A 14190-nucleotide genomic window follows, 5' to 3' on the forward strand; every position below is an offset into this window, starting at 1 on the left:
GACATGAAATTTGGAAGTTTTATTATAAATAGTGGAAAAACAAATACAATTTCAATGATTGTTTTACATATACTTTGATAGCCCGAAATGTAGAACGAAAAATATTTTTTTCAAAATGATGTGGTTATGTACAGTGTAATAACACCAACCACATGTCCAAGGGGCTGCTCCTGCTCCCATTGAAGTTAACGGCAGAACTCTCAATAACTTCAATGGAACAGTATCCGACTCTCTTTGCCTGCACAGGCTGCATTTCCATCGTATGTACATTCATTTTTTCGACAGGGATCCCTTTACAGTAAAGAAACTGCCTACTGTATCTAAATGAGATTGCAGAAATAACCAGAGGCAGCCACCACTGATTTCAGCCAACAATTGTAATTTTCAGCATGTCCTTACTAATACCAATTCTGTATCTGAATTAAACTGACTTGATGCATTTGCATGCATAGGTAGTAATCCATTCTTCAAAAGCTCTCAATGATGTTTTTCCTTCATTTCCAAGAAATCAAATGACTAATGGACAGATCATTTTAGATCATTTTGAAAATGTTTTTGTTATGCATACGGAGAAAAATGAGAGCAGGGACTCTGCGGACAGTGTAGAGGAGGCAAACAAATATCTATTTTTTCACTGACAAAATGCAATCAAATTATGATTAATATATTTGAAAAGTTAATTAGGAATCTGGAATGAGCTGAGAATTATGCTCTTTTGAAAATATTTCTAGTTATCTGCATACAGAATGTCTAATGACACAGCAGCGAGACTAATGGTTAGAATACTATCCTAAGAATATTAAAATTTGGGTATTTTTCCTGTTTGTTACAGGATCTGTTTGTAAATACAATGTTAATGAACCTTGAAGAACTGCACCATATTTTGTTTGTGTGTGGAGCTGGTCCACTAAATGTTTCAATCTGGTTGCCTATGATCCGTAAATTTCTGCTTTAGGTTGGATGCATTCAATAGCTATGAATAAACAGCAATTGCTATGAATAAAATAAATAATATATTAGTTGACTTGCTGATCAGTAAACTGGGCCTGTGACTTTAGGAGGTGCTGAGCATCCAGGATTCCAGTTGACACTCATGGGAGCAGTGACTGTTCATTGTCTGTGGTGTTTCAAAATGGATGCCCGGGAGGTAAATTATCAAAAAAAAAAAAAAAAAGCAGACACTTTGGAAAATGCTGAACCAAATATCTTCACCTCCCTACCATTCTAATGTGTCTTTCATATGTAACATGGCTTTCCATGTATGTCCCACGGTTAGACTCATTGGTCATAGAATATCAGGGTTGGAAGGGACCTCAGGAGGTCATCTAGTCCAACCCCCTGCTGAAAGCAGGACCAACCCCAATTCAATTATCCCAGCCAGGACGTTGTCAAGCCGGGCCTGTCATAAATATAAAGGGAAGGGTAAACCCCTTTGAAATCCCTCCTGGCCAGGGGAAAGCTCCTCTCACCTGTAAAGGGTTAAGAAGCTAAAGGTAACCTCGCTGGCACCTGACCAAAATGACCAATGAGGAGACAAGATACTTTCAAAAGCTGGGAGGAGGGAGAGAAACAAAGGGTCTGTGTGTGTCTATATGCTGCTTTTGCCAGGGACAGAACAGGAATGGAGTCTTAGAACTTTTAGTAAATAATCTAGCTAGGTATGTGTTAGATTATGATTTCTTTAAATGGCTGAGAAAAGAATTGTGCTGAATAGAATAACTATTTCTGTCTGTGTATCTTTTTTGTAACTTAAGGTTTTGCCTAGAGGAGTTCTCTATGTTTTTGAATCTAATTACCCTGTAAGATATCTACCATCCTGATTTTACAGGGGGGATTTCTTTATTTCTATTTACTTCTATTTTTTATTAAAAGTCTTCTTGTAAAAAACTGAATGCTTTTTCATTGTTCTCAGATCCAAGGGTTTGGGTCTGTGGTCACCTATGCAAATTGGTGAGGCTTTTTAACCAACATTTCCCAGGAAAGGGGGGGTGCAAGTGTTGGGAGGATTGTTCATTGTTCTTAAGATCCAAGGGTCTGGTTCTGTAGTCACCTAGGCAAATTGGTGAGGCTTTTCACCAAACCTTGTCCAGGAAGTGGGGTGCAAGATTTTGGGAAGTATTTTGGGGGGAAGGACGTGTCCAAACAGCTCTTCCCCAGTAACCAGTATTAGTTTGGTGGTGGTAGTGGCCAGTCCAAGGACAACGGGTGGAATATTTTGTACCTTGGGGACGTTTTGACCTAAGCTGGTAAAGATAAGCTTAGGAGATTTTTCATGCAGGTCCCCACATCTGTACCCTAGAGTTCAGAGGGGGGGAGGAACCTTGACAGGGCCTTAAAAACGTCTAAGGATGGAGATTCTACCACCTCCCGAGGTAACCCATGCCAGTGCTTTACCACCATCCTAGGGAAACAGTTTTTCCTAGTATCCAACCTAGACATTCCCCACTGCAACTTGAGACCATTGCTTCTTGTTCTGTCATCTGACACCCATGAGAACAGGCAAGCTCCATCCTCTTTGGAACCCCCCTTCAGGTAGTTCAAGGCTGCTATCAAATCCCCCCTCACTCTTCTCTTCTGCAGACTAAATAAGCCCAGTTCCCTCAGCCTCTCCTCATAAGTCATGTTTCCCAGTCCCCTAATAATTTTCACTGTCCTCTGCTGGACTCTCTCCAGTTTGTCCTCATCCTTTCTGTAGTGGGGGGACCAAAACTGGATGCAATACTCCAGATGTGGTCTCACCAGTGCCAAATACAGGGGAATAATCACTTCCCTCGATCTGCTGGCAATGCTCCAACTTATACATCCCAAAATGCCGTTAGCCTTCTTGGCATGTGGCTTAAACTGCTTATAAGGTGCAGAGCATTTGTGGTGCTATTTTCTTACTGCTTCCTGAAAGATTTTGTATTAGGATTCTGTTCTCCAAAGGCTTCAGAATGTTTTGGAATTCACATTAGTAAATAGCGGCACATAGAAAACACGTGATATAATAGCTCAGGGTTACTTGGGCTTAGTATGCCTCCCTGATGTCGTCATTCTTTGCTGTTTTGGCCTATATTCTAGTTCCCATCTTTGAGATAGGAATTGGAGCATTACAGAACTCAAGAGACCTCTTTCATAGATACTCTGCACCATCTCTGGAGTCACAGATATGAGAAAAATAAAGCACTAAGCGCATTTTGGAGTTTTGACATTTAATTTACCAGAAGGAAGTGAATGTGAACTCCTAATGAGAAATAAATTTGCAGGGTATTCCTCTGGAAAAAGAAACAAATCACACATTTTTACTACAGAAGGTATCCAAGTCTTATGGTATTTCAAACCTTTTTGTAATTGTTTATGTATTTTCAAAATAGCATCCTTGAAATCCCCAAGCAGAAGTATCACTAACCTTATTCATGCACCATGGCAACCTTGTGCATATCTAAAATGTGTGTTTCTCTGAAAATCTGGGTTAATAAAAAAAGTGTTTCCCTTTTCAATGCAGTGCTTTCATTACAACACACCTTTTCCCAGTCGTGGGGAAAAGGTGTAGGCATGTGGAAGAAGTCAGATTTGAGGAGTGTGTTATAATATTTGTGTATATGTTTTTGTCTGCATAAGAAAAATGTTATATTTTAAATGAGCAAGATTCTAACCAGCTAATTTGAAATCTGAAACCTAATCTTTCAGATGCATATAAATCATTATGCATGTGCATAGTCACACTGAACTCATAATTAGCAGGATTGGCTTTTTAATTTTAGGTTTTCCTTTTATTAATTGCTTAAAAACAAGGTTGACAAACGCTTTATGAAGTCTTCTATGCATATTCTTCATGAATGCATTTTTCCTCCCCTTCTCCTCAAAAACAAATTATATTGTAAAAAAAATTGCAACTATCCTCTAACCAATAAATGTCTACATTTTCAGAAAAGGCATCCTTATGAACAAAGCTAATGAGTTTTCCCTAAAAAAAATGTAGTTGAAATATCCAGTATTTGCATTTTAATACCTAACAGACAGATGGGTTTTACCCAGCTTCATAAAGCAGCAGAGTAACTTAAATATTCAAAATTTTAATTAAGTAAATGTTTTCTAGACGCTTCCTAATGCTTATATTTCCTTCTGTTTACCTTTTTCGTTTGATGAAAAGAAGGAAAAAAGCCCCTTAACTACAAATAAGAGTATTATGGATGCCACCATGAAGAAGCGATTTCACTTGCCTGCTCAGAAAGTCATCAGAATAGAATACTCTGAGCTCAAGAAGAAGAGCTCATCCACACAGAGGTCATTGTTAAACACTTGGGGTACATCTATGCTGCAATAAAAAACCCTTGACACAGCTATGGCTGGCCGTGGTCAGCTGGAGCCCAGGCTTTGAGATCCCATGAGTGGGAAAGGTCTCAGAGCCTGGGCTCCAGCCTGAGCATCTATACTGTAATTTTGTAGCCCTGCAGCCCAAGCCTTGTGAGCTTGAATCATCTGACCCAGACTCTAAGACTTGATGCTGTGTGTTTTTAAATCTCAGTACAGACATATCCTCGGTTTCTAACCGTTACCACACAGAAGGAGCCAGGACTTTTGTTCTTTCCTATTAGATGCATAGGGAGATAAAGGTCATATCTCAGGCAGGGTCTATGGCACAAAGCTTAGTCAACATGGCTATGCTGGCAAAAACCCCAGTGTAGACATAACTATGTTGACAGAAAAGTACTTTTGTTGGCATAACTAATGTCATTTGGGGAGATAATGTAGTTATGGCAGTAGAAGAACTGCCTGCTATTGCTGCTTCTCTATTTGGGGGACTCTGCTGTCATAACTATACAAGCTCTGTAGCGTAGACAACACAGCAAGGGAACTGGTAGCAAATGAAAACTTTTCAGTGGTAACACCCAGCCCCAACCTGAAATGGCGAGAAGCCAAGAAACCGGTGTCTTGGTGCCTGTATCTCTTTGGCAGCAGGCAAAATTTCTTAATCTGAATATACTGTAGCTACAGATAATAGGTCAGCCATCAGCTGAGATACTGAAGGTCATGATGAGGAGCAGTAAGAAGAGATTAAGAGAAGGAAAATTCCATCTGCATATCAGGACACATTTCTTAATGCCAGAGTATACTGAACTTGTAGTCACAGTCATCTGCTTGGAGACATGACGGCGGCTTCATCAGCTGAGTCATTTTATACCTGGGATGAACAAAAACAACTGTGAATGTTCTAAAGAGGAGTAACCCTGCATTGGATAAGAATACTGTGACAGGGTCGGGCCAGGTGGCTATTGGAGAGTAATAGAAGGCAGAACTATTAGCCCCAGGCTAAGTAGGTCCCTTTTCCCTGGGTAAGGTAACAGGGAAGGTTCCCGAACAACCAAGAACCTTCTGGAGACAATTAAGATAGGCTGATTAGAACACCTGCAGCCGATCAAGAAGCTGCTAGAATCAATTAAGCAAGGCTAATCAGGGCACCTGGGTTTTAAAAAGGAGCTCACTTCAGTTTGTGGTGTGCATGTGAGGAGCTGGGAGCAAGAGGCATTAGGAGCTGAGAGTGAGAATGCGGACTGTTGGAGGACTGAGGAGTACAAGCATTATCAGACACCAGGAGGAAGGTCCTGTGGTGAGGATAAAGAAGGCTTTGGGAGAAAGCCACGGGGAAGTAGCCCAGGGAGTTGTAGCTGTCACACAGCTGTTCCAGGACGCACTCTAGACATCTGCATTCCACAGGGCCCTGGGCTGGAACCCGGAGTAGAGGGTGGGCCCGGGTTCCCTCCAAATCCTCCCAACTCCTGGTCAGACACAGGAGAAGTCGACCTGGAATTTGGGTTCAGAAAAACGGCCACGCTGAGGGCTGCCGTGAAGCTCCAAGGTGAGCAAATCCGCCAATAAGCACAAGACCCACCAAGGCAGAGCAGGAACTTTGTCACAATACAGTAAAAGCTTTTTCCCACCTGTTGTTTCTAATAATCTAAAATAGACTGAAATAATCTGTGGTCATTCACTGCTCCCTTGTGGTTTCACCATCAATGTTTCCCCAGCACGCAACCTACAATGAATTATTTGACATTATCTGACTGTGCATTGATGGCTGCTAATATTTAGGGTGGAGGCTGTGGTGTTCCCAGGTGGACTTGCATTCTGATCAAATACTAAATAGGCCATCCGGTCTCTAATATGGTCGCTTGCAGATATTATGATGCTACATCAAACTCTTCCCTTGATCAGAGCACATCTTACAGTAACTTGTATGCCCTGGTCTATTCTTTATCCTTCCTAATGCATAATGAGCTTTTGTAAGAACAGATAAAGCCCAGGAACAAAGGGACATTTTAAAAAAGATATTTTGACACTAAGGATGCTTTTGAAAATTCCACTGGGTCCCTATCTGCATCCTTAGAGGCCTAAATACCTTTAAATTATGTCCTAAAATACCCTTCCGAGCCTATTAGGGTTCTGTAGCACAATTACTCTTTCCAAATCTGCTACATGCATAGCACAAAACTAAATCAGCAGACTTCAAACGAACAATTAATTCTAAAGCTATCTGAACTTCTACTCAGGAATCAATATCTTAGGTCCAAATCCTGGACACATTCTAATCGCATTGTTCCTAGGACCATGATCTGACCTACAGTGTTAAATCAATAGACAACTGTTTGTGCATATTTCCTTTTTAATACATTCTCTGGAAACTTTTCTGTTTTATCCTTTTTCTCTTTAGAAAGAATTAGAGGAGTTTAGAAATGCACATATACTTAATAGGACAAAATGTTTGCTGGAAAGAAAGACAGAATAAGAAAAAATGGTTCAAACAAAAACCACTCTACATTCATACAAGAAAAATCTATAAATTCTTTATTCATGTAAACAGCTGCAAAATCCTCAAGATGTTTTCCATTGTGCCTATTCACACATACAGATAAGGCATTCAGTTCCTCTTTCAAACAGATTTTTTTTATCTATCCAATTAGAGAGAGTAAGGGGTTACTTATCTAGCTTGCTGTATTTGCCTTGAGGACACTTCAGAAATAGTATTTTTTTTTCTGTAAGTAGCTTAAAACAGAAAAAAGTAAATACAATGAGCCTCTGAATCTGTGTTTGCATCACACATACCTACAATGTCCCATTTCACACCTGTTTCTTTTGCTGTTTCAACAAATTGTTGTTTGTTCAAAGTTCTTGTTTGTTAACTTATCCCAAGCACTATGAACCCGTGACTGGCATTTATATTTTGTATCATTTAAAAAAAGCAAACCTGTAAAACTTCCATTGCAGTGTGAGCAGAGAGGTCAGCACTGAAAACATTTCAAGGACAACCTCCTGAGCTATTTAATTGCTGGACACAATTAGTAGTTTGATTTTGTTGCATTTGCATCATTTAAAAAAACGAAATTTACCTTTTAACCTCAGCTTTGCTATCTTTAAAATAGAGAATCTTTAAAATGATAGGTTGCTGTGAGTCCTAAACAAAGTTTCTAAAGTACATTCTGAGTGCAAAGAGTTAAAACAAGTCAGTGGCTGAAGAACTGAAATAGTGTGTTCCTGGTTCTTACCCTTCATGAGTTCATGATCTCTCACAGCAACTCCTCCTAAGAGACGTTATCTCAGCATTTATTTGATTTCATTTAAGTTATGTGGACTTGAAAAATGGACAGATTTTCTTGAAGCCAATTCTTGTAGTGAACATTTTGTCCAACTTTAATACAGTGTAAATGTGGGCCAGGCCCTCAAAGGGTGTAAATTAGTGAAGCACCATTGGTGTCCACATTAATGGAAGATAACTATGTAGAAATTTCTAATTTGTGCAAAAATGTTTAGCACAAACACTTGTGCAATTTTAAAACATATATAGCACTAAATACAGCCCCAAAACATCTTTTAATTAGGTAGCATGTGCCTGTAAACCCCTTCCCTCCCCCACAGAGGTGTCTCTGAAAATTCCAGTTTAAGGAAAGGTGGCACCCAAATTCTACATTGTATGTATGTGTACACAACCACACAGGTATACCATATGTTCAGATTAAAATGTTTTAATTTATACATAAGAATTTGTAATGAATTTGAACAAGCATACAATGCAGATCTAAAGATGCGTTGTGATGTATTTTTTTTTAAAGTTGTGCAATGTGTCGAGGTCTTAGACAACATGCTAATGTATCTATGAGAAGACACATATGGTAATTGTTAGAACATCCCATATTACACAGCATAAAATTTAATGAACCTGAGCATGGATTGTTATAGGAACTCTTGTGCCAGGTTAATGGGGCTTTGCTACAAAAGCCAATTATTCCAGGCTACCATTATATCCTATTCTAAACTGTTGTAAGGGTTGCACAAAAATTTGATGGTTTGTAATTACTAGCTAGGAAGTGGGTGAGGGGGAATAAGGCAAGTATCATTGATAAGAAAACACAGAGAAAGGGAAAGAAAAGGATCTAGGGGTTACAGTGGACGAGAAGCTGGATATGAGTCAACAGTGTGCCCTTGTTGCCAAGAAGACCAATGGCATTTTGGGATGTATATGTAGGGGCATTGCCAGCAGATCGAGGGACGTGATCGTTCCCCTCTATTCGACATTGGTGAGGCGTCATCTGGAGTACTGTGTCCAGTTTTGGGCCCCACACTACAAGAAGGATGTGGAAAAATTGGAAAACGTCCAGTGGAGGGCAACAAAAATGATTAGGGGACTGGAACACATGACTTATGAGGAGAGGCTGAGGGAACTGGGATTGTTTAGTCTGCAGAAGAGAAGAATGAGGGGGGATTTGATAGCTGCTTTCAACTACCTGAAAAGGGGGTTCCAAAGAGGATGGCTCTAGACTGTTCTCAGTGGTAGCTGATGACAGAACAAGGAGTAATGGTCTCAAGTTGCAGTGGGGGAGGTTTAGGTTGGATATTAGGAAAAACTTTTTCACTAGGAGGGTGGTGAAACACTGGAATGCGTTACCTATGGAGGTGGTAGAATCTCCTTCCTTAAATATTTTTAAGGTCAGGCTTGACAAAGCCCTGGCTGGGATGATTTAGTTGGGGATTGGTCCTGCTTTGAGCAGGGGTTTGGACTAGATGACCTCCTGAGGTCCCTTCCAACCCTGATATTCTATGATTCTATGAAAGGGAATGAAAATATAGATGCAGTTGCTCCAACTGGCATATCATTTGTTGCTAGGAGGAGGGTGCCTTTACTATGATAAAGCACACTCCTATAGCAAGACATGGATGGGAGATAAGATTTCAAAGGGCATTTTAGCAAAACAACTCAGAATCGCAGAATTTCAAACTGACCTGCTAGTTTCAGGCTTAGTAAGGATCCCCCCCCCCCATTCTTTTATTTTGTTGTTCCTTATTATCTGATTCTTCCAAAAGGGCAGATTTCCTCTTCCCACAGTTGTTTGAAGAAAATGTATTTTGATTTATCAACACATCCTCTCTTTAAGAAAAAAAAAAGAGATAGTAACTGAAGAATATTACCTCTAGAGAAGGTAAGTTTAATTCACTGAAAATACACTCTGCTGTTACACAACAACGAAACCTACAGGTTTTCAGAACCACAGTAAAAAGACGACACTTTTAAATCATATTCTTCTCCAGTGAGATTTCCAGGAAAGGAGATTTCATTTAAAGGAACACTGAAAAAAATCATACCTCAGTTTCAATGTTTGTTACTTACTGTGGTTCCAGGTAACTCCTAAGATTACTAAAAGGTACAGTGATTAGAGAATAAAATATTTCACTCCCTCCAAAGTGACAACACTTTGTATATACACACTTTCAATAATTCGAAAGCATAACTAGTTAGTCAGTCACTTCCCCCAGTTTGTGGAGGTCTTTGGAAACAGTAATAGGGGAGAGAGGAAACTTCTTTGAAAAACAGGATAATATGTCTATAAATCCAAAACATGGCCAGGACATAGGGGAAGATGTAATACATGAAACTACTCTGGATTCTAATGGACTAGATTTCAAATTGATGATGTCCCTTTTATGTTCTGAAGCTGAATACAATTTCCATAATGTGTTGATGGATTAACAGAGTACATTACAATATAATAAGATACAGTACTTAAATAGGTGATGTGCCAGCCCATATTGAAGTCAATACAAGTTTTGCCAGTGTCGTCAACAAGGCTAGGATGTCACCTAAAAAGGTTTTAAAAGGAATACAATATAGAATACAAGACAAGTAATTTTAAAGATCCATGTAAGCCAATGAGTTAAATAATGTTGAAGCAATGGCTATGTGAGCAGAGCAGCCAATGAAGCATATATGCAAATAGTTCACACTGTCTCCATAAGAGGTTTCACAAACAGAGTGAAGGCTGGCAACACCATGAAGTTACTCCCTAACTTCTTCATAAAGACAGTGGTTGTTTCTCAGCCCCTGTAAACTGTGCCAATGTTGTTACTTCAGACTTTTGTGATCAGTGCTATAGGCTAGAACTGGTCAGGATTTTTTTTCTATGAAACTTATTTCAGAAAATGCCAATTCACCTAAACCAAAACTGTTTGCACGAACATACTGGGGTCGATGAAAGTTTTCTCAGATCCAGCATGGATTATCTGGTCAAAGCCAGAGAGGGAGGGAGGGAAAGAGAGAGAGAGAGCTGTCTAAATATCCACTTGACTAGCCTAATGGTTAGGGAACTCACCTGGGATGTGGGAGACCTAGATTCAAGTGCCTGTTCTGCTTGATTTGGAGGAGGGACTTGAACCCAGGTTTCCCATGTCCTAAGTGAGTGCCCTAACAACTGGGCTATTCTGGGATGGGTCGTGCTCTCTCATTTTTTGTTGAACCACTTTGAAAAGTGTCGGTTTGATCGCAACACAGAATGGAGAAAAAAAAATCAAAGTTGTAAAAATATTCATGGGATGGGAAAACCCAGCTCTACTCTCGACTCATTCCTTGTACCCTGAGAAGCGTCAGGGCTGGGTTCTACTGCTCTCCCACTTCCCATTCAGTTGTGTGGGCTCCATCTAACCCACAACAGAACTGGGGGAGAAGCAAACACAAATCTGCTGTCCAAGCACTATCCCAAGTGAGAGCGTGCACAGCACAGTGAGACGTGGAAGGTGTTGGCTAAACTTATTTGTGATGCCCCTGCTATAGAAAGCCCCTCATTCCCTCCAACTACACGACTATAGTAGTTGTCCTGCCCCTTCCAAATACATTAAGTGGGCACAGCAATATGCATAACGTTAGTGCCTGGGCCAATTCACCTTTCCTTTCTGTAGCATGTAGGTTGACCAAATCAACCCTCCCCTCTAAATCTAACATACAGCTACTGAGGAAACCATGCAAAATCCTGATTTACGCAGAGGACTATTATTTAAAAGGACTATGATTAAAGGCTTACCCAAATCCAAATTGTTTGTTACCTTCTGTGCGTCAACCCTTTACATACGGAGAGGTTTTAGAGACTATATTTATGATGAAAGAAAATGAATTATTTTCAGCCAGATGTCAAGCTCTCTCTCAAACAATTATTTTCAGCTGAATACTGCTTCTAGAGCCAATTCAAAGACTCCATTTCCCCTGGACTACAAAAAGAAGAAGAAGAAAAAAAGTCTATGCCATATTACAGGATGATCTAAATTGCTCTTTAAAAGAACATCTTCCTTCCCTTAGCTTTACAGGAGCATGAGCAATGTTCTCATGCCTGTTGTTCAAAGCCATTTTACATCCATTTCTAAAAAAGAGCGAGACAGAGTACACCTGCTCCTGTGCATGGTAAGTGGGAACACCTTCAAATATTCCGTTCATAGAAAAGGGATTCTCCAAAGCAACCATCACCATAAGAATACTCACCACTACCACCACCCCCTTCACACACACACACACACACACACTAACTATCAGGAGGAACAACCCATAGCCTAATTTTTATCCACAATAAAGGAGGAATGAGCATAGATGGTTTGGAAATGCTACAAAAATAACAGTTTGCTTTTTCAATGTCCACTGTGGAGTGGCATCTGCCTCAGAGACTGATGTTGCTTCTCTATCCTGTTTATTTTTAAAGGTGCAATGTCATTTTATGTAATGTAAAAAGCACTTCCAAAATGCTTTTTTTTTGGGAAAATTTCCATTCTGCAGAAAATTTTGCATTTTGCAAAAGTAGGAGGAGGTAGGCTAGCTCCTCCACTGGGGCAACATGGAATGGAGTTACACCACTTGAGGTTATGGCCTGATCTTTGTAACCTCTATTGTAGATGATGGGCTATTGTAGACAGGGTCTAACTCTGTCACAGATCTATGCTCTGTGTAAACTGGACTGGTAATCTGGTAAAAATAATCTTTTAACAATGTTTAGAGGTGACCTGAAAATACACTTGACACAGCCTGGTTGTAGGGCTCTAAATGAGCAGAAGCAAGCATATAAGATATTTATGCAGTGAGACTACAGATCAGAGAATCTCTCTCAGATCCTCTCTTGTAGCTGTTTCTCCACCAGCAACAGCATCACAATGAGCATTAAAGGAAATCAAATCAGGCAACTTTCAAACTACCACACACTAGATCTGATCGTAAGCAACAACATAGGTAATGAGAATTTGTTCTTCTCTTTCCTCAGCAATGAACAGGAAGGTGGTAAGAAAAAGAGGAAGCAAAGAAAGTGGGATGAAGATTTCCCAAAAGTGGAAAAATGCGTAAATATTGTATTCTCTGAAATCACCATCATCTCAAGGGTCTTTTCCCAATAGACTACCCAAGCAATGCCTTAAAATTTGAGAATGAGGTCTTAACTATATAAACAGTTTGTGCAATCTACCCCATCCTTGGCTGCTGCACATTCAGGGCTTATCTATGCAGTGCTGACTATGGGGGGGGGGTGAGTTTGCAGGTGCTGTAACTGTCCCACGTAGATCCCGCTAGTGTAAACTGAAAGGTACCTAGTTCGTATTAACACAGCCCTGTTTGAGAAGTCCTAGGCGTCTGTGTGGACCCAGTTATTGTGCACTAAAAGTTCCCTAGTGTGTTTTGATCTACTCCATCAAAGCTGGGTAGATGAAAGAGGACTAGGGAACTTTTAGTGCAGGCCAGCAGGGACCATATAGACTCCATGGCACACTAGTGAAGAGTAGATTTCAATCCAGTTTACTGCACTCTAAGGATTCATATAGGTAAGGCCTAAATTGCTTTCACCAGTTTGTAACCAATTTCTTTTATATTTTGTTAGTTCATGTGGCTATTTGAGCAAATGCTCCACTTTAAACTTAAGTATCTGGAAAATAGTTGAAAGTAAAAATGATCAGAAACTGATCTGATCCCATTTAAGTCAGTGATAAAGCGTACGTCAGCTTTGATGGAAGCAGATGAAAGACAAATGTACATTTCTAGATCAACACACTATTGGAATAAACCAGCTGTTGTGTGGATACCATAAACTCCTGTAGGGTGACACAAACAAGCATTGCCTCTACTGTGTAAGTGAAGAACGGACTTAATTCCATAAAGGTAAGTTAGGTCACAACTCAGTGGCTGTTTCAGTTCCCAGGGTCAGGGAGCCAGCTGCAGCAGGGTCAGTGTGCTAGCAACACACTGGATACAGCTGATCCCGTTCCCAGTCTGACTGATTGCACCCCCTGATTGGTGGAGATGCAGAGTTAGTTACCATTTGACCTAGGAGCAGACGAAGCTCACTGGCTGCTCAAAGTGTTCCACACCCACAGATGTGCTTGGTCCTGCTTCTTGTGCCTGCTGCTATCCAGCCTGCAAACTTCAGATCCTGCCCTTCTCCATCCCTATTTTGAAAAGTCCATTGGCTTGTGGTCATGTGGGGTATGATGAAGTCAGGTGTCTCATCATATCGGTCGTATCCCACATAGGAGGTGGTTTATGGTGCCAAGGATCAATGAGGGGTTATCAGAGCTTAAGGAACATCAGGGCCACTGAAATAACCCTTCATGCCATCTCTCAAACAGCCAACCATGGTCATTTAGCCCACAACATATCTGTCTTTATTCACTTTGAACAGTTACTGTCAGTTTGTATCACCTCTGAAATACTGCATAAATTTTACTCCACTGCAATGAAACCACACTATCTTTTGTGTTTTAAATTAAGGAAAAAGAAAGTTTATTTTCCAGGTTGAAAAAAGAAATTCCTGCGCTGTACCCAGTGATTTCCATTATTCCGTTTGATCAGTCAAGACGCCGTGTTTGGTGGCAGTGGCTTTACTAAAGGGCTCCAAGATGCCAGCAGGGTTCCACTCATAACTG

Source organism: Lepidochelys kempii, chromosome 9 (genome assembly GCF_965140265.1).
Source record: "Lepidochelys kempii isolate rLepKem1 chromosome 9, rLepKem1.hap2, whole genome shotgun sequence".
Lineage (NCBI taxonomy): Eukaryota > Metazoa > Chordata > Testudines > Cheloniidae > Lepidochelys > Lepidochelys kempii.